The following is a 20,406-nucleotide window of genomic DNA, read 5'->3' as shown; positions in this document are numbered from 1 at the left end:
TTTCCTGTACATGACCGTGATGGACGAGTCTATGGGGTGCGTGTTGGGTCAGCATGATGATTCTGGGAAAAAGGAGCAAGCCATCTACTATCTGAGCAAGAAGTTTACCACGTGTGAGATGAATTACTCAATGCTGGAAAGGACGTGTTGTGCTCTGGTATGGGCATCACATCGGCTTAGGCAGTACATGCTCAGCCATACCACGTGGCTTATTTCCAAAATGGATCCCGTGAAATACATCTTTGAAAAACCGGCCCTCACGGGACGAATCGCTAGGTGGCAGGTACTATTATCTGAATTCGATATCGTTTACGTCACCCAAAAAGCGGTAAAGAGAAGTGCCTTAGCAGATTATTTGGCCCAGCAACCCCTCCACATACCTCGGGAAGAGAATCAAATGGCTGATGCATTAGCCACCCTGGCGTCCATGTTTCAACTTGCCCCACACGGGGATCTGCCGTACATCGAATTCAAATCTCAAGGCAGGCCGACATATTGTTATGAAATAGAGGAAGAGTGGGATAGGAAACCGTGGTATTTCGACATCAAACGGTATGTCGAGAACAAAAAATACCCACCAGGGATTTCTGACAATGACAAAAGGACGTTGAGGAGATTGGCTACTGGTTTCTTTGTAAGTGGTACCATCCTGTACAAACGAAACCACGACATGACTCTCCTACGATGCGTAGATGCCAAAGAGGCGAACTTCATGATTGAGGAGATCCACGAGGGTTCCTTTGGGACACATGCCAATGGGCATGCTATGGCCAGAAAAATCCTTAGGGCCGGTTATTATTGGCTCACCATGGAAGGCGGTTGCTGCGCTCATGTCAGGAAATGTCATAAATGTCAAGCATACGCGGACAATGTCAATGTTCCGCCACATCCTCTGAATGTTATGTCTGCCCCTTGGCCTTTTTCTATGTGGGGAATAGATGTCATTGGGGCCATCGAACCCAAAGCGTCGAATGGTCACTGCTTCATTCTTGTGGAAATAGATTACTTCACCAAATGGGTCGAAGCAGCTTCTTATACTAATGTCACAAGGAATGTGGTAGTTAGATTCATAAAGAAGGAGTTGATTTGTCGATACGGACTCCCCAGGAAGATCATTACTGACAATGGCACCAATCTGAACAATAAGATGATGCAGGAGATTTGTGAAGACTTCAAGATCCAGCATCATAACTCTACCCCTTATCGGCCAAAGATGAATGGGGTTGTAGAGGCTGCGAATAAGAATATTAAGAAGATTGTTCAAAAGATGACAGTGTCATACAAAGATTGGCATGAGATGTTGCCTTTCGCCCTACACGGATATAGAACCTCGGTGCGAACTTCTACTGGGGCAACGCCGTATTCCTTGGTTTATGGGATGGAGGCAGTACTCCCATTTGAGGTAGAGGTTCCTTCTCAGAGGATAATGGCGGAGTCAGGCCTAGAAGAGTCAGAATGGGCTCAAGCACGCTACAACCAACTTAACCTTATTGAAGGTAAGCGTTTGGCCGCCATGAGCCATGGGCGTTTGTATCAACGAAGGATAAAGAACGCATTCGACAAGGAGGTACGCCCGCGCAAGTTCAACGAGGGGGACCTCGTGCTGAAGAAGATGTCCCACGCTGTTAAAGATAATCGAGGCAAGTGGGCCCCGAATTATGAAGGACCTTTCGTGGTGAAAAGAGCTTTTTCTGGGGGTGCTCTGATACTCACCCACATGGATGGCGAGGAGTTGCCCTCGCCCGTGAACTCCGATGTAGTTAAATGATATTACGCTTGAAGTCTCGGGCGATCAAGAGGACCGTTGCATGTTCTTTTAATTCTGAGTTTTTGTTCTTCTTGGTTTCCTCCAGGGTTTCCCTTCCTCTGTATTTGTCTTGTTCCTTTAAAAGAAGAAAAGATAGGCGAGGTTTTAGTCCTCCCTTTGGTTTCAAACTTTGTGTTTTAGATTTGTTATAGCTTGAGCCCTCTTCGCTCGGTGTATGGGGTGCCCCAAACGCTTATTTAAAATTGAATCTAACCAGCCTTCACTAAAATAAAATCATCGCATTAGAAACATTCATACATGCACATGCACATGCATATCTTGTGATAGCAAGGAGCAGAATCGTCTCAGGCCACGGTCAGAAGTCAAGGCAAGTCAATGGCAGAAATCGACCAAGGTAAGACGATGACTGGTCACGATTGGTCGCATATCATTTGGTTCTTACTTGCAGGTACTTAGGGATGGAAGCGAATGGAGGATAGGATCGCGACCGACCAAGCGCCACCCCTTCCCGGCGCTAAACAAGCAGAGAACGTCGCTGCAAGGCAGCCCAGTATCCTTTGCATTCGCAGTTTCTTTTACTATTGTTTGTTTTAAATAAATAATCGACACCTAATTCTAATTTAAGTAGGTTCAAGTGGGAAAACGCTAACCCATGAGGAAGGAGGGGACATGGTTAATGTTCCCCTAAAAAAAATGGCAGGTTAGCTCGCTTGGGCGAGCAACCCCTGCATTCAAAATATAAAAACGAGGGAGGGGAACGTTTTTGCATCCAAAAACTTCCCCCCCTCATTCAAAAGAGAGGACTTACGAAGGCTTGCGGTTCATGCTCCCTCAAGCCACTTTTGGTTGCCTTTTGCTTTCATTTTTGGTGTTATTGTTCACTCCAACAAGTAAGTATCCAATCCTTGATGTTTTTAGCTTCCCATTGGTATATTTTCTTCATCCTTTGGTGCTCTAATTTGTGAGAATGTGCTTGTATTTGTGGGGCAGTTTTGGTTTGTTTTTATGTTTGTTTTTATGTTTGTTTTCTTGAATTGAGGATTTGAATGAGAAGGCCTTAGGCCTATGTTGTATTCTAAAGCAATGGGGCATGCCACATTGTCCCCATCCTCTTGCAATTTATGTCCAAACATGCGCTCACCAAGTGCTCGGTGAAATGCCCCAATGATGTATGAATATGATTTTGTAAAATTGGGAGAGTGGGACTGTTTCTTATATGTAGGTACAGCATAGGAGATTCAAAATAGGTGCCCAAATGCAATTCCAAGCTTAGGAACCCAAACTTGTAGCTTCAATGCAAGGAAACATGTTTGTGGCTAGGAATCCAAAATTTTGTTTTAGAATTAGAAAAAACATGAAAATTAGGATTTGCTTGTGAGAGTTTTTGCTCGAATTTGGGCTGCCCCATGTTTGATATAGAGGTAGTGTGGAAAACACCTTGCAATAGTGTGTATACATAGGTAAATATAAGGAGCATGAAATTCCTACCAAAGTGTGAATGATTGTCTTCCTAAATGAATGTATGATAGTGTGGAATGCCTTTTTGAATGCAAATATGTGCAGGATGTAATTAGCTTTCCAATATGCATATAAATAAATATGAGTGAAACAGTAAAAATTTGTATGGTGTACTTCAAATGTATGTAAGTAGTTTGTAAATAGCAAATGTTTAGGATATAAATTAGGCGTAAAGTTTGACGCAACACTTTGAGCATGAAAGTGTGTTTTCTTTTTCAAAATGTATATAGGTGTATGGTAGTTAGAATATGTTGGATGTTCTTGCATGTTGACATGAGTAATAGGATATTTTCTACACATACACGTGTGCATAAATGGATTACATGAGTTTGGTCTAAATCAGAGGGATTAGCACGACCTTTTTGCGTTAAGATAAGCGTTATCTTGTAAAACTAACTTCTAAATGTTTGTTCTCGCAGGAAATGGCCCCGAGGAAACTTGCCTCAAAGAGATCCAGGAAGGATAAAGCGGCCGAAGGAACTAGTTACGCTCCCGAGTATGATAGTCACCGCTTTAGGAGCGCTGAACACCAGCAGCGCTTCGAGGCCATCAAGGGATGGTCATTTCTTCGGGAGTGACGCGTCTAGCTCAGGGATGATGAGTATACCAATTTCCAGGAGGAGATAGTTCGCCGGCGGTGGGCATCACTGGTTACCCCCATGGCCAAGTTTGATCCAGACATAGTCCTCGAATTTTATGCCAATGCTTGGCCTACGGAGGAAGGTGTGCGAGATATGAGGTCTTGGGTAAGGGGTCAATGGATCCCGTTTGATGCAGATGCTATCGGCCAGCTCCTGGGATATCCTTTAGTGCTGGAAGAGGGTCAGGAGTGCGAGTATGGCCAGAGGAGGAACTGGTCCGATGGGTTCGATGAGGAGGCCATCGCCCAGTTGGTATGTATACCGGGGCAAGATTTTGCCTGGACTGCTGCCGGGAGACCGGTGCGGATCATGCGCACCAACATGACCACCCTGACTCAGATCTTGATGACTTTGCTGCTCAGCAACATCCAGCCCAGCGACCATAATTCCGACCTCCCCCTGCCGAAGTGTCAGCTGGTGTACGCCATCCTGACGCGGATGAACATTCACGTGGCTTAGTTAATCGCTGATGCCATCTATATATTTGCAGGTATGGCGCCTACCAGGCACCCTCTGGACCCGGATAAGTCCAACGGGGCCCTGGGATTTCCTGCCTTGATCACAGGACTCTGCCAGTCGTTCGGCGTCCCCGTCGCACCTAGCAAGGTGATTCGGCCACCCATCACCCGAGCTTTTATTGAGAAGTATTGCACACAAAGACAAGCCCAGGGGGATGCTCCGCAGGCCGCAGACGCACCGCCACCTCATCAGGCCGGTCCAGCCGGATCGTTTGATACAGAGCAGTATTTGCGGCATTTGGTTTGCCAGCAGGCGGCCAACCACCGGGCACATGAACAGACCCATGATTGTCTTTATCAGATGAGCCTCGGCCTACAGAGCCAGGGCTTTACTTCTTTTCCGTGCCCTACTCTGGACCAGTTCAGGGCAGAGGTCGCATGGCCTGGAGATTGGCCTGAGGCCCGGGCAGGAGAGGCACCTGCAGAGGCACCAGCAGAGGCTCCCGACGAGGCAGATGAGGCCCGCGAGGACGAGGAGATGGCCGATTTACTTGATTTCTTAGGAGGAAGCAGGGCCACATGATTGGGAGATTCCTTGGTCCATATTTCTTTTTGTTTCCATTTTTCTTGGTATATATCACCTTATTTTTGTTTGACTAAGGGACTAACGTTTGTTTCGTTTTGATTGACTTTTGTTTTGTGCATACATGTCGTTTGAATTGTTATGTTAGTATTTATTTCGTTGTTGTCAATAGTGTCTGTTGAAATTCCGGAATCGCGTAGAATTTTCATTTAGGAACGTTGTCCTAAAAGTAAAATGAACCAAAAATCCTAATAAAAAGAAAGAAGCATTGTGAATAAAAGTCATGTTCATAAAGAAATGAAAAAGGTTTTTATTTATACATATGTGTAAAAAGAAGGTGTGTATAAAAGTTTTTTTTTTGTATAAAAAAAATACGTGTAGAGAAATTCTTGTGTGTGTGAACAACGAGTGTATATAAAGAAACTTTTGTATAAACCATAGGTGTGTGTTGGAGAAAAACGAAAAAGATCTTTGAATATAAATAGGGTTTGACCGTGTGACGTAAAGGGAGAGAGTTCCAATGCGTGTACAGAAAAAGTTTGTCATGTATGAAAATATAGATGTACAAAGAAAGGTTTTCCTCATAAAGGACCATAGGTGTATAATTTTGTGAATATATAAAAATGAAACAAAAAGGAAAAAGAAAGAAAGACCGCGAAGGTCGACATGTTATAGTTAGGAAGTATAAATCATTCGTAAAGAGCAAACGTATCTTTTGGAAACAAGGGACTGATGCTAAGAGTTTATTTTCCGGAATGAACCGAGATAAGGATGGATGAATTCATTGAACTGATGAAAGAACATAACTTGGAAACGTTGGGTCTGTCTGGGTAAATTCCCAACCGTAGTATCACAATGCCATAAGCAGGATGCTTGAGTGCCCACCTGGCTGTAGCCATGACTAATTTTGCACGTTGTTTTCAAATCATCATTGTCACGCGTGCCTTTATGGAACAATATGGAAGTTCGGCCCGAGACCGACACCTTGACACCCAAATTTGTTTTGCCCCAGATATCAAGATTGGGTTCCCATGATAAAAGACCCCATTGAAACACAACCTTAGACTTTTTGAATCTTGGCCTATAAAAAAGAATCCTCATTCCTTCCCCGAAGCAAAGGGCAGTGGAATCTCCTCAAGGGAGAGCGAATAGAATGCTAAAACCCGATTTCCCAAAGAAAGGGACGGGAAAGGAGAAGTGAAGAGAAAGAAAAGGAAGAAATGGAAAGAAAGAAAAAGAAAAAAAAAGATGAAAATAAAGAAAAGAACAAAAAAGAAGAGGAAAGATTCCCAGTCGAAGGTCGAAGGGAAGTGAAAATGAAAGAAAGAGGACAGAAATTCTTCAAGCCAGATTGCCACTCGAAATCATTCACGACTGGCAATATCCCACCCCACATAAACAAAGAGGAAAAGACCGAAACACCCAGCTTCCTCTCCAAAAACACTATCCTCGAGAAAATCCTATTGGTTCGTGATCATACGTTTAATCTTTGATTCGATAGGAAATCGTGTGCAAAATAGAGTCATGTTGCAGTTATGGTTTGGGAATAGGATAAAACACTTGCCTTGTGAGTTTTATACACTATGAGTGATTTATTTTCAGTTTAGCCCGATGTTTCCTCTGCATGTTCATTTAAAAGCTAAAAGTTGACATCCTACCCTTCATTCTCTATTACAAGGAAGATTACCCTTAGCACAAGTATATTGTTTCTCTAAGATATGGTGCTCTCGCGAGTGATGTATTTTTCTTTGCAAAAAGCATGTTTGCTTTTGTAGGTGGAAAGACCCGGTGGATCGTTCGGTCCTGCCAACCCTTTTTCGGAGACCCATGAATTGCATTTTCGTTCATGTGTCCTCCACCTTCGAGTTTGGAGCCATGCGTAGTGATTGCTTAGTGCAATTCTCCATTCTCAACTCTTTTTCAAAGCCCCATGAATTGCGTTTTCATTCATGTGTCCTCCACCTTCGAGTTTGGAGCCATGCGTAGTGATTGCTTAGTGCAATTCTCCATTCTCAATCTTTTCGGAGCCCCATGAATTGTGTTTTCGTTCATGTGTCCTCCACCTTCGAGTTTAGAGCCATGCGTAGTGATTGCTTAGTGCAATTCTCCATTCTCAACACTATTTCGGAGCCCCATGAATTGCGTTTTCGTTCATGTGTCCTCCACCTTCGAGTTTGGAGCCATGCATAGTGATTGCTTAGTGCAATTCTCAATTCTCAACCCTTTTTCAGAGCCCCATGAATTGCGTTTTCGTTCATGTGTCCTCCACCTTCGAGTTTGGAGCCATGCGTTGTGATTGCTTAGTGCAATTCTCCATTCTCAACCCTTTTTCGGAGACCCATGAATTGTGTTTTCGTTAATGTGTCCTCCACCTTCGAGTTTGGAGCCATGCGTAGTGATTGCTTAGTGCAATTCCCCATTCTCAACCCTTTTTCGGAGCCCCATGAATTGCGTTTCCGTTCATGTGTCCTCCACCTTCGAGTTTGGAGCCATGCGTAGTGATTGCTTAGTGCAATTCTCCATTCTCAACCCTTTTTCGGAGCCCCATGAATTGTGTTTTCGTTCATGTGTCCTCCTCCTTCGAGTTTGGAGCCATGCATAGTGATTGCTTAGTGCAATTCTCCATTCTCAACCCTTTTTGGGAGCCCCATGAATTGCGTTTTCGTTCATGTGTCCTCCACCTTCGAGTTTGGAGCCATGCGTAGTGATTGCTTAGTGCAATTCTCCATTCTCAACCCTTTTTTGGAGCCCCATGAATTGTGTTTTCGTTAATGTGTCATCCACCTTCGAGTTTGGAGCCATGCGTAGTGATTGCTTAGTGCAATTCCCCATTCTCAACCCTTTTTCGGAGCCCCATGAATTGCGTTTCCGTTCATGTGTCCTCCACCTTCGAGTTTGGAGCCATGCGTAGTGATTGCTTAGTGCAATTCCCCATTCTCAACCCTTTTTCGGAGCCCCATAAATTGTGTTTCCGTTCATGTGTCCTCCACCTTCGAGTTTGGAGCCATGTGTTGTGATTGCTTAGTGCAATTCTCCATTCTCAACCCTTTTCCGGAGCCCCATGAATTGCGTTTTCGTTCATGTGTCCTCCACCTTCGAGTTTGGAGCCATGCGTAGTGATTGCTTAGTGCAATTCTCCATTCTCAACCCTTTTTCGGAGCCCCATGAATTGTGTTTTCGTTAATGTGTCCTCCACCTTCGAGTTTGGAGCCATGCGTAGTGATTGCTTAGTGCAATTCCCCATTCTCAACCCTTTTTCGGAGCCCCATGAATTGCGTTTCCGTTCATGTGTCCTCCACCTTCGAGTTTGGAGCCATGCGTAGTGATTGCTTAGTGCAATTCTCCATTCTCAACCCTTTTTCGGAGCCCCATGAATTGCGTTTTCGTTCATGTGTCCTCCACCTTCGAGTTTGGAGCCATGCGTAGTGATTGCTTAGGGCAATTGTCCATTGTGAATCTTTTCGGAGCCCCATGAATTGTGTTTTCGTTCATGTGTCCTCCACCTTCGAGTTTAGAGCCATGCGTAGTGATTGCTTAGTGCAATTCTCCATTCTCAACACTATTTCGGAGCCCCATGAATTGCGTTTTCGTTCATGTGTCCTCCACCTTCGAGTTTGGAGCCATGCATAGTGATTGCTTAGTGCAATTCTCAATTCTCAACCCTTTTTCAGAGCCCCATGAATTGCGTTTTCGTTCATGTGTCCTCCACCTTCGAGTTTGGAGCCATGCGTTGTGATTGCTTAGTGCAATTCTCCATTATCAACCCTTTTTCGGAGACCCATGAATTGTGTTTTCGTTAATGTGTCCTCCACCTTCGAGTTTGGAGCCATGCGTAGTGATTGCTTAGTGCAATTCCCCATTCTCAACCCTTTTTCGGAGCCCCATGAATTGCGTTTCCGTTCATGTGTCCTCCACCTTCGAGTTTGGAGCCATGCGTAGTGATTGCTTAGTGCAATTCTCCATTCTCAACCCTTTTTCGGAGCCCCATGAATTGTGTTTTCGTTCATGTGTCCTCCTCCTTCGAGTTTGGAGCCATGCATAGTGATTGCTTAGTGCAATTCTCCATTCTCAACCCTTTTTGGGAGCCCCATGAATTGCGTTTTCGTTCATGTGTCCTCCACCTTCGAGTTTGGAGCCATGCGTAGTGATTGCTTAGTGCAATTCTCCATTCTCAACCCTTTTTTGGAGCCCCATGAATTGTGTTTTCGTTAATGTGTCATCCACCTTCGAGTTTGGAGCCATGCGTAGTGATTGCTTAGTGCAATTCCCCATTCTCAACCCTTTTTCGGAGCCCCATGAATTGCGTTTCCGTTCATGTGTCCTCCACCTTCGAGTTTGGAGCCATGCGTAGTGATTGCTTAGTGCAATTCCCCATTCTCAACCCTTTTTCAGAGCCCCATAAATTGTGTTTCCGTTCATGTGTCCTCCACCTTCGAGTTTGGAGCCATGTGTTGTGATTGCTTAGTGCAATTCTCCATTCTCAACCCTTTTCCGGAGCCCCATGAATTGCGTTTTCGTTCATGTGTCCTCCACCTTCGAGTTTGGAGCCATGCGTAGTGATTGCTTAGTGCAATTCTCCATTCTCAACCCTTTTTCGGAGCCCCACAAATTGCGTTTTCGTTCATGTGTCCTCCACCTTCGAGTTTGGAGCCATGCTTAGTGATTGCTTAGTGCAATTCTCCATTCTCAACCCTTTTTCGGAACACCATGAATTTCGTTTTCGTTCATGTCTCCTCCACCTTCAATTTGGAGCCATGCGTAGTGATTGCTTAGTGCAATTCTCTATTCTCAATCTTTTCGGAGCCCCATGAATTGTGTTTTCGTTCATGTGTCCTCCACCTTCGAGTTTGGAGCCATTCGTTGTGATTCCTTAGTGCAATTCTCCATTCTCAACCCTTTTTTGGAGCCCCATGAATTGTGTTTTCGTTAATGTGTCATCCACCTTCGAGTTTGGAGCCATGCGTAGTGATTGCTTAGTGCAATTCCCCATTCTCAACCCTTTTTCGGAGCCCCATGAATTGCGTTTCCGTTCATGTGTCCTCCACCTTCGAGTTTGGAGCCATGCGTAGTGATTGCTTAGTGCAATTCTCCATTCTCAACCCTTTTTCGGAGCCCCATGAATTGTGTTTTCGTTCATGTGTCCTCCTCCTTCGAGTTTGGAGCCATGCATAGTGATTGCTTAGTGCAATTCTCCATTCTCAACCCTTTTTGGGAGCCCCATGAATTGCGTTTTCGTTCATGTGTCCTCCACCTTCGAGTTTGGAGCCATGTGTTGTGATTGCTTAGTGCAATTCTCCATTCTCAACCCTTTTCCGGAGCCCCATGAATTGTGTTTTCGTTAATGTGTCCTCCACCTTCGAGTTTGGAGCCATGCGTAGTGATTGCTTAGTGCAATTCCCCATTCTGAACCCTTTTTCGGAGCCCCATAAATTGTGTTTCCGTTCATGTGACCTCCACCTTCGAGTTTGGAGCCATGTGTTGTGATTGCTTAGTGCAATTCTTCATTCTCAACCCTTTTCCGGAGCCCAATGAATTGCGTTTTCGTTCATGTGTCCTCCACCTTCGAGTTTGGAGCCATGCGTAGTGATTGCTTAGTGCAATTCTCCATTCTCAACCCTTTTTCGGAGCCCCATGAATTGCGTTTTCGTTCATGTCTCCTCCACCTTCGAGTTTGGAGCCATGCGTAGTGATTGCTTAGTGCAATTCTCCATTCTCAACCCTTTTTTGGAGCCCCATGAATTCCGTTTTCGTTCATGTGTCCTCCACCTTCGAGTTTGGAGACATGCGTAGTGATTGCTTAGTGCAATTCTCCATTCTCAACCCTTTTTTGGAGCCCCATGAATTGCGTTTTCGTTCATGTCTCCTCCACCTTCGAGTTTGGAGCCATGTGTAGTGATTGCTTAGTGCAATTCTCCATTCTCAACACTATTTCGGAGCCCCATGAATTGCGTTTTCGTTCATGTGTCCTCCACCTTCGAGTTTGGAGCCATGCATAGTGATTGCTTAGTGCAATTCTCAATTCTCAACCCTTTTTCAGAGCCCCATGAATTGCGTTTTCGTTCATGTGTCCTCCACCTTCGAGTTTGGAGCCATGCGTTGTGATTGCTTAGTGCAATTCTCCATTCTCAACCCTTTTTCGGAGACCCATGAATTGTGTTTTCGTTAATGTGTCCTCCACCTTCGAGTTTGGAGCCATGCGTAGTGATTGCTTAGTGCAATTCCCCATTCTCAACCCTTTTTCGGAGCCCCATGAATTGCGTTTCCGTTCATGTGTCCTCCACCTACGAGTTTGGAGCCATGCGTAGTGATTGCTTAGTGCAATTCTCCATTCTCAACCCTTTTTCGGAGCCCCATGAATTGCGTTTTCGTTCATGTGTCCTCCACCTTCGAGTTTGGTGCCATGCATAGTGATTGCTTAGTGCAATTCTCCATTCTCAACCCTTTTTTGGAGCCCCATGAATTGCGTTTTCGTTCATGTGTCCTCCACCTTCGAGTTTGGAGCCATGCGTAGTGATTGCTTAGTGCAATTCTCCATTCTCAACCCTTTTTCGGAGCCCCATGAATTGCGTTTTCGTTCATGTGTCCTCCACCTTCGAGTTTGGTGCCATGCGTAGTGATTGCTTAGTGCAATTCCCCATTCTCAACCCTTTTTCGGAGCCCCATAAATTGTGTTTCCGTTCATGTGTCCTCCACCTTCGAGTTTGGAGCCATGCGTGGTGATTGCTTAGTGCAATTCTCCATTCTCAATCTTTTCGGAGACCCATGAATTGCGTTTTCGTTCATGTGTCCTCAACCTTCGAGTTTGGAGACATGCGTAGTGATTGCTTAGTGCAATTCTCCATTCTCAACCCTTTTTCGGAACCCCATGAATTGCGTTTTCGTTCATGTGTCCTCCACCTTCGAGTTTGGAGCCATGCGTAGTGATTGCTTAGTGCAATTCTCCATTCTCAACCCTTTTTCGGAGCCCCATGAATTGCGTTTTCGTTCATATCTCCTCCACCTTCGAGTTTGGAGCCATGCGTAGTGATTGCTTAGTGCAATTCTCCATTCTCAACCCTTTTTTGGAGCCCCATGAATTTCGTTTTCGTTCATGTGTCCTCCACCTTCGAGTTTGGAGCCATGCGTAGTGATTGCTTAGTGCAATTCTCCATTCTCAACCCTTTTTCGGAGCCCCATGAATTGCGTTTTCGTTCATGTGTCCTCCACCTTCGAGTTTGGAGCCATGCGTAGTGATTGCTTAGTGCAATTCTCCATTCTCAACCCATTTTCGGAGCCCCATGAATTGTTTTTTCGTTCATGTGTCCTCCTCCTTCGAGTTTGGAGCCATGCATAGTGATTGCTTAGTGCAATTCTCCATTCTCAACCCTTTTTCGGAGCCCCATGAATTGCGTTTTCGTTCATGTGTCCTCCACCTTCGAGTTTGGAGCCATGTGTTGTGATTGCTTAGTGCAATTCTCCATTCTCAACCCTTTTTCGGAGCCCCATGAATTGTGTTTTCGTTAATGTGTCCTCCACCTTCGAGTTTGGAGCCATGCGTAGTGATTGCTTAGTGCAATTCCCCATTCTCAACCCTTTTTCGGAGCACCATAAATTGTGTTTCCGTTCATGTGTCCTCCACCTTCGAGTTTGGAGCCATGCGTAGTGATTGCTTAGTGCAATTCTCCATTCTCAATCTTTTCGGAGCCCCATGAATTGCGTTTTCGTTCATGTGTCCTCAACCTTCGAGTTTGGAGACATGCGTAGTGATTGCTTAGTGCAATTCTCCATTCTCAACCCTTTTTCGGAGCCCCACGAATTGCGTTTTCGTTCATGTGTCCTCCACCTTCGAGTTTGGAGCCATGCGTAGTGATTGTTTAGTGCAATTCTTCATTCTCAACCCTTTTTCGGAACCCCATGAATTGCGTTTTCGTTCATGTGTCCTCCACCTTCGAGTTTGGAGCCATGCGTAGTGATTGCTTAGTGCAATTCTCCATTCTCAACCCTTTTTCGGAGCCCCATGAATTGCGTTTTCGTTCATGTGTCCTCCACCTTCGAGTTTGGAGCCATGCGTAGTGATTGCTTAGTGCAATTCTCCATTCTCAACCCATTTTCGGAGCCCCATGAATTGTTTTTTCGTTCATGTGTCCTCCTCCTTCGAGTTTGGAGCCATGCATAGTGATTGCTTAGTGCAATTCTCCCTTCTCAACCCTTTTTCGGAGCCCCATGAATTGCGTTTTCGTTCATGTGTCCTCCACCTTCGAGTTTGGAGCCATGTGTTGTGATTGCTTAGTGCAATTCTCCATTCTCAACCCTTTTTCGGAGCCCCATGAATTGTGTTTTCGTTCATGTGTCCTCCACCTTCGAGTTTGGAGCCATGCGTAGTGATTGCTTAGTGCAATTCTCCATTCTCAACCCTTTTTCGGAGCCCCACGAATTGCGTTTTCGTTCATGTGTCCTCCACCTTCGAGTTTGGAGCCATGCGTAGTGATTGTTTAGTGCAATTCTCCATTCTCAACACTTTTTCGGAACCCCATGAATTGCGTTTTCGTTCATGTGTCCTCCACCTTCGAGTTTGGAGCCATGTGTTGTGATTGCTTAGTGCAATTCTCCATTCTCAACCCTTTTTCGGAGCCCCATGAATTGTGTTTTCGTTAATGTGTCCTCCACCTTCGAGTTTGGAGCCATGCGTAGTGATTGCTTAGTGCAATTCCCCATTCTCAACCCTTTTTCGGAGCCCCATAAATTGTGTTTCCGTTCATGTGTCCTCCACCTTCGAGTTTGGAGCCATGCGTAGTGATTGCTTAGTGCAATTCTCCATTCTCAATCTTTTCGGAGCCCCATGAATTGCGTTTTCGTTCATGTGTCCTCAACCTTCGAGTTTGGAGACATGCGTAGTGATTGCTTAGTGCAATTCTCCATTCTCAACCCTTTTTGGGAGTCCCATGAATTTCGTTTTCGTTCATGTGTCCTCCACCTTCGAGTTTGGAGCCATGCGTAGTGATTGCTTAGTGCAATTCTCCATTCTCAACCCTTTTTCGGAGCCCCATGAATTGCGTTTTCGTTCATGTGTCCTCCACCTTCGAGTTTGGAGCCATGCGTAGTGATTGCTTAGTGCAATTCTCCATTATCAACCCATTTTCGGAGCCCCATGAATTGTGTTTTCGTTCATGTGTCCTCCTCCTTCGAGTTTGGAGCCATGCATAGTGATTGCTTAGTGCAATTCCCCATTCTCAACCCTTTTTCGGAGCCCCATAAATTGTGTTTCCGTTCATGTGTCCTCCACCTTCGATTGGAGCCATGCGTAGTGATTGCTTAGTGCAATTCTCCATTCTCAATCTTTTCGGAGCCCCATGAATTGCGTTTTCGTTCATGTGTCCTCAACCTTCGAGTTTGGAGACATGCGTAGTGATTGCTTAGTGCAATTCTCCATTCTCAACCCTTTTTCGGAGCCCCACGAATTGCGTTTTCGTTCATGTGTCCTCCACCTTCGAGTTTGGAGCCATGCGTAGTGATTGTTTAGTGCAATTCTTCATTCTCAACCCTTTTTCGGAACCCCATGAATTGCGTTTTCGTTCATGTGTCCTCCACTTTCGAGTTTGGAGCCATGCGTAGTGATTGCTTAGTGCAATTCTCCATTCTCAACCCTTTTTCGGAGCCCCATGAATTGCGTTTTCGTTCATGTGTCCTCCACCTTCGAGTTTGGTGCCATGCATAGTGATTGCTTAGTGCAATTCTCCATTCTCAACCCTTTTTTGGAGCCCCAGGAATTGCGTTTTCGTTCATGTGTCCTCCAGCTTCGAGTTTGGAGCCATGCGTAGTGATTGCTTAGTGCAATTCTCCATTCTCAACCCTTTTTTGGAGCCCCATGAATTTCGTTTTCGTTCATGTGTCCTCCACCTTCGAGTTTGGAGCCGTGCGTAGTGATTGCTTAGTGCAATTCTCCATTCTCAACCCTTTTTCGGAACCCCATGAATTGCGTTTTCGTTCATGTGTCCTCCACCTTCGAGTTTGGAGCCATGCGTAGTGATTGCTTAGTGCAATTCTCCATTCTCAACCCATTTTCGGAGCCCCATGAATTGTTTTTTCGTTCATGTGTCCTCCTCCTTCGAGTTTGGAGCCATGCATAGTGATTGCTTAGTGCAATTCTCCCTTCTCAACCCTTTTTCGGAGCCCCATGAATTGCGTTTTCGTTCATGTGTCCTCCACCTTCAAGTTTGGAGCCATGTGTTGTGATTGCTTAGTGCAATTCTCCATTCTCAACCCTTTTTCGGAACCCCATGAATTGTGTTTTCGTTAATGTGTCCTCCACCTTCGACTTTGGAGCCATGCGTAGTGATTGCTTAGTGCAATTCCCCATTCTCAACCCTTTTTCGGAGCCCCATAAATTGTGTTTCCGTTCATGTGTCCTCCACCTTCGAGTTTGGAGCCATGCGTAGTGATTGCTTAGTGCAATTCTCCATTCTCAATCTTTTCGGAGCCCCATGAATTGCGTTTTCGTTCATGTGTCCTCAACCTTCGAGTTTGGAGACATGCGTAGTGATTGCTTAGTGCAATTCTCCATTCTCAACCCTTTTTCGGAGCCCCATGAATTGCGTTTTCGTGCATGTGTCCTCCACCTTTGAGTTTGGAGCCATGCGTAGTGATTGCTTAGTGCAATTCTCCATTCTCAACCCTTTTTCGGAGCCCCATGAATTGCGTTTTTGTTCATGTGTCCTCCACCTTCGAGTTTGGAGCCATGCATAGTGATTGCTTAGGGCAATTGTCCATTGTGAATCTTTTCGGAGCCCCATGAATTGCGTTTTCGTTCATGTGTCCTCCACCTTCGAGTTTGGAGCCATGCGTAGTGATTGCTTAGTGCAATTCTCCATTCTCAACCCTTTTTCGGAGCCCCATGAATTGTGTTTTCGTTCATGTGTCCTCCACCTTCGAGTTTGGTGCCATGCGTAGTGATTGCTTAGTGCAATTCTCCATTCTCAACCCTTTTTCGGAGCCCCATGAATTGCGTTTTCGTTCATGTGTCCTCCACCTTCGAGTTCGGAGCCATGCATAGTGATTGCTTAGTGCAATTCTCCATTCTCAACCCTTTTTCTGAGCCCCATGAATTGTGTTTTCGTTCATGTGTCCTCCACCTTCGAGTTTGGAGCCAAGCGTAGTGATTGCTTAGTGCAATTCTCCATTCTCAACCCTTTTTCGGAGCCCCACGAATTGTGTTTTCGTTCATGTGTCCTCCACCTTCGAGTTTGGAGCCATGCGTAGTGATTGCTTAGTGCACATCTCCATTCTGAATCTTTTCGGAGCCCCATGAATAGCGTTTTCAATCAGGTGTCCTCCACCTTTGAGTTTGGAGCCATGCGTAGTGATTGCTTAGTGCAATTCTCCATTCTCAACCCTTTTTCGGAGCCCCATGAATTGTGTTTTCCTTCATGTGTCCTCCACCTTCGAGTTTGGTGCCATGCGTAGTGATTGCTTAGTGCAATTCTTCATTCTCAACCCTTTTTCGGAGCCCCACGAATTGTGTTTTCGTTCATGTGTCCTCCACCTTCGAGTATGGAGCCATGCGTAGTGATTGCTTAGTGCAATTCTCCATTCTGAATCTTTTCGGAGCCCCATGAATAGCGTTTTCAATCAAGTGTCCTCCACCTTCGAGTTTGGAGCCATGCGTAGTGATTGCTTAGTGCAATTCTCCATTCTCAACCCTTTTTCGGAGCCCCATGAATTGCGTTTTTGTTCATGTGTCCTCCACCTTCGAGTTTGGAGCCATGCGTAGTGATTGCTTAGGGCAATTCTCCATTCTGAATCTTTTCGGAGCCCCATGAATTGCGTTTTCGTTCATGTGTCCTCCACCTTCGAGTTTGGAGCCATGCGTAGTGATTGCTTAGTGCAATTCTCCATTCTCAATCTTTTCGGAGCCCCATGAATTGCATTTTCGTTCATGTGTCCTCCACCTTCGAGTTTGGAGCCATGCGTAGTGATTGCTTAGTGCAATTCTCCATTCTCAACCCTTTTTCGGAGCCCAATGAATTGCGTTTTCGTGCATGTGTCTTCCACCTTCGAGTTTGGTGCCATGCATAGTGATTGCTTAGTGCAATTCTCCATTCTCAACCCATTTTCGGAGCCCCATGAATTGCGTTATCGTTCATGTGTCCTCCACCTTCGAGTTTGGAGTCATGCGTAGTGATTGCTTAGTGCAATTCTCCGTTTTCAATCTTTTCGGAGCCCCGTGAATTGCGTTTTCGTTCATGCGTCCTCCACCTTCGAGTTTGGTGCCATGCGTAGTGATTGCTTAGTGAAATTCTCCATTCTCAACCCTTTCTCGGAGCCCCATGAATTGCGTTTTTGTTCATGTGTCCTCCACCTTCGAGTTTGGAGCCATGCGTAGTGATTGCTTAGGGATTTCTCCATTCTGAATCTTTTCGGAGCCCCATGAATTGCGTTTTCGTTCATGTGTCCTCCACCTTTGAGTTTAGAGCCATACGTAGTGATTGCTTAGTGCAATTCTCCATTCTCAATCTTTTCAGAGCCCCATGAATTGCATTTTCGTTCATGTGGCCTCCGCCTTCGAGTTTGGAGCCATGCGTAGCGATTGCTTAGTGCAATTCTCCATTCTCAACCCTTTTTCGGAGCCCCATGAATTGCGTTTTCGTTCATGTGTCCTCCACCTTCAAGTTTGGAACCATGCGTAGTGATTGCTTATGCAATTCTCCATTCTCAACCCTTTTTCGGAGCCCCATGAATTGCGTTTTCGTTCATGTGTCCTCCCCCTTTGAGTTTGGAGCCATGCGTAGTGATTGCTTAGTGCAATTCTCCATTCTCAACCCTTTTTCGGAGCCCCATGAATTGCGTTTTTGTTCATGTGTCCTCCACCTTCGAGTTTGGAGCCATGCGTAGTGATTGCTTAGTGCAATTCTCCATTCTGAATCTTTTCGGAGCCCCATGAATTGCGTTTTCGTTCATGTGTCCTCCACCTTCGAGTTTGGAGCCATGCGTAGTGATTGCTTAGTGCAATTCTCCATTCTCAACCCTTTTTCGGAGCCCCATGAATTGTGTTTTCGTTCATGTGTCCTCCACCTTCAAGTTTGGTGCCATGCGTAGTGATTGCTTAGTGCAATTCTCCATTCTCAACCCTTTTTCGGAGCCCCATGAATTGCGTTTTCGTTCATGTCTCCTCCATCTTTGAGTTTGGAGCCATGCGTAGTGATTGCTTAGTGCAATTTTCCATTCTCAATCATTTCGGAGCCCCGTGAATTGCGTTTTCGTTCATGCGTCCTCCATCTTCGAGTTTGGAGCCATGCGTAGTGATTGCTTAGTGCAATTCTCCATTCTCAACCCTTTTTCGGAGCCCCATGAATTGCGTTTTCGTTCATGTGTCCTCCACCTTCGAGTTTGGAGCCATGCGTAGTGATTGCTTAGTGCAATTCTCCATTCTCAATCTTTTCGGAGCCCCACGAATAGCGTTTTCGTTGATGTGTCCTCCACCTACGAGTTTGGAGCCATGCGTAGTGATTGCTTAGTGCAATTCTCCATTCTCAACCCTTTTTCGTAGCCCCATGAAGTGTGTTTTCGTTCATGTGTCCTCCACCTTCGAGTTTGGAGCCATGCGTAGTGATTGCTTAGTGCAATTCTCCATTCTCAGTCTTTTGGGAGCCCCATGAATTGCGTTTTCGTTCATGTGTCCTCCACCTTCGAGTTTGGAGCCATGCGTAGTGATTGCTTAGTGCAATTTTCCATTCTCAATCTTTTCGGAGCCCAATGAATTGCGTTTTAATTCATGTGTCCTCCACCTTCGAGTATGGAGCCATGCGTAGTGACTGCTTAGTGCAATTCTCCATTCTCAATCTTTTCGGAGCCCAATGAATTGCGTTTTCGTTCATGTGTCCTCCACCTTCGAGTTTGGAGCCATGCGTAGTGATTGCTTAGTGCAATTCTCCATTCTCAATCTTTTCGGAGCCCCATGAATTGCATTTTCGTTCATGTGTCCTCCGCCTTCGAGTTTGGAGCCATGCGTAGTGATTGCTTAGTGCAATTCTCCATTCTCAACCCTTTTTCGGAGCCCCATGAATTGCGTTTTCGTTCATGTGTCCTCCACCTTCAAGTTTGGAGCCATGCGTAGTGATTGCTTAGTGCAATTCTCCATTCTCAACCCTTTTTCGGAGCCCCATGAATTGCGTTTTCGTTCAAGTGTCCTCCACCTTCGAGTTTGGAGCCATGCGTAGTGATTGCTTAGTGCAATTCTCCATTCTCAATCTTTTCGGAGCCCCATGAATTGCATTTTCGTTCATGTGTCCTCCACCGTCGAGTTTGGAGCCATGCGTAGTGATTGATTAGTGCAATTCTCCATTCTCAACCCTTTTTCGGAGCCCCATGAATTGCGTTTTCGTTCATGTGTCCTCCACCTTCGAGTTTGGAGCCATGCGTAGTGATTGCTTAGTGCAATTCTCCATTCTCAACCCTTTTTCGGAGCCCCATGAATTGCGTTTTCGTTCATGTGTCCTCCACCTTCAAGTTTGGAGCCATGCGTAGTGATTGCTTAGTGCAATTCTCCATTCTCAACCCTTTTTCGGAGCCCCATGAATTGCGTTTTCGTTCATGTGTCCTCCACCTTCGAGTTTGGAGCCATGCGTAGTGATTGCTTAGTGCAATTCTCCATTCTCAATCTTTTCGGAGCCCCATGAATTGCATTTTCGTTCATGTGTCCTCCACCTTCGAGTTTGGAGCCATGCGTAGTGATTGCTTAGTGCAATTCTCCATTCTCAACCCTTTTTCGGAGCCCCATGAATTGCGTTTTCGTTCATTTGTCCTCCACCTTCGAGTTTGGAGCCATGCGTAGTGATTGCTTAGTGCAATTCTCCATTCTCAACCCTTTTTCGGAGCCCCATAAATTGCGTTTTCGTTCATGTGTCCTCCACCTTCGAGTTTGGAGCCATGCGTAGTGATTGCTTAGTGCAATTCTCCATTCTCAACCCTTTTCCGGAGCCCCATGAATTGCGTTTTCGTTCATGTGTCCTCCACCTTCGAGTTTGGAGCCATGCGTATTGATTGCTTAGTGCAATTCTCCATTCTCAACCCTTTTTCGGAGCCCCATGAATTGCGTTTTCGTTCATGTGTCCTCCACCTTCGAGTTTGGAGCCATGCGTAGTGATTGCTTAGTGCAATTCTCCATTCTCAACCCATTTTCGGAGCCCCATGAATTGCGTTTTCGTTCATGTGTCCTCCACCTTCGAGTTTGGAGCCATGCGTAGTGATTGCTTAGTGCAATTCTCCATTCTCAACCCTTTTCCGGAGCCCCATGAATTGCGTTTTCGTTCATGTGTCCTCCACCTTCGAGTTTGGAGCCATGCGTATTGATTGCTTAGTGCAATTCTCCATTCTCAACCCTTTTTCGGAGCCCCATGAATTGCGTTTTCGTTCATGTGTCCTCCACCTTCGAGTTTGGAGCCATGCGTAGTGACTGCTTAGTGC

This window comes from Glycine soja, chromosome 19 (assembly GCF_004193775.1).
Source record: "Glycine soja cultivar W05 chromosome 19, ASM419377v2, whole genome shotgun sequence".
NCBI classification, from domain to species: Eukaryota; Viridiplantae; Streptophyta; class Magnoliopsida; order Fabales; family Fabaceae; genus Glycine; species Glycine soja.
This window is presented reverse-complemented; position numbering follows the sequence as displayed.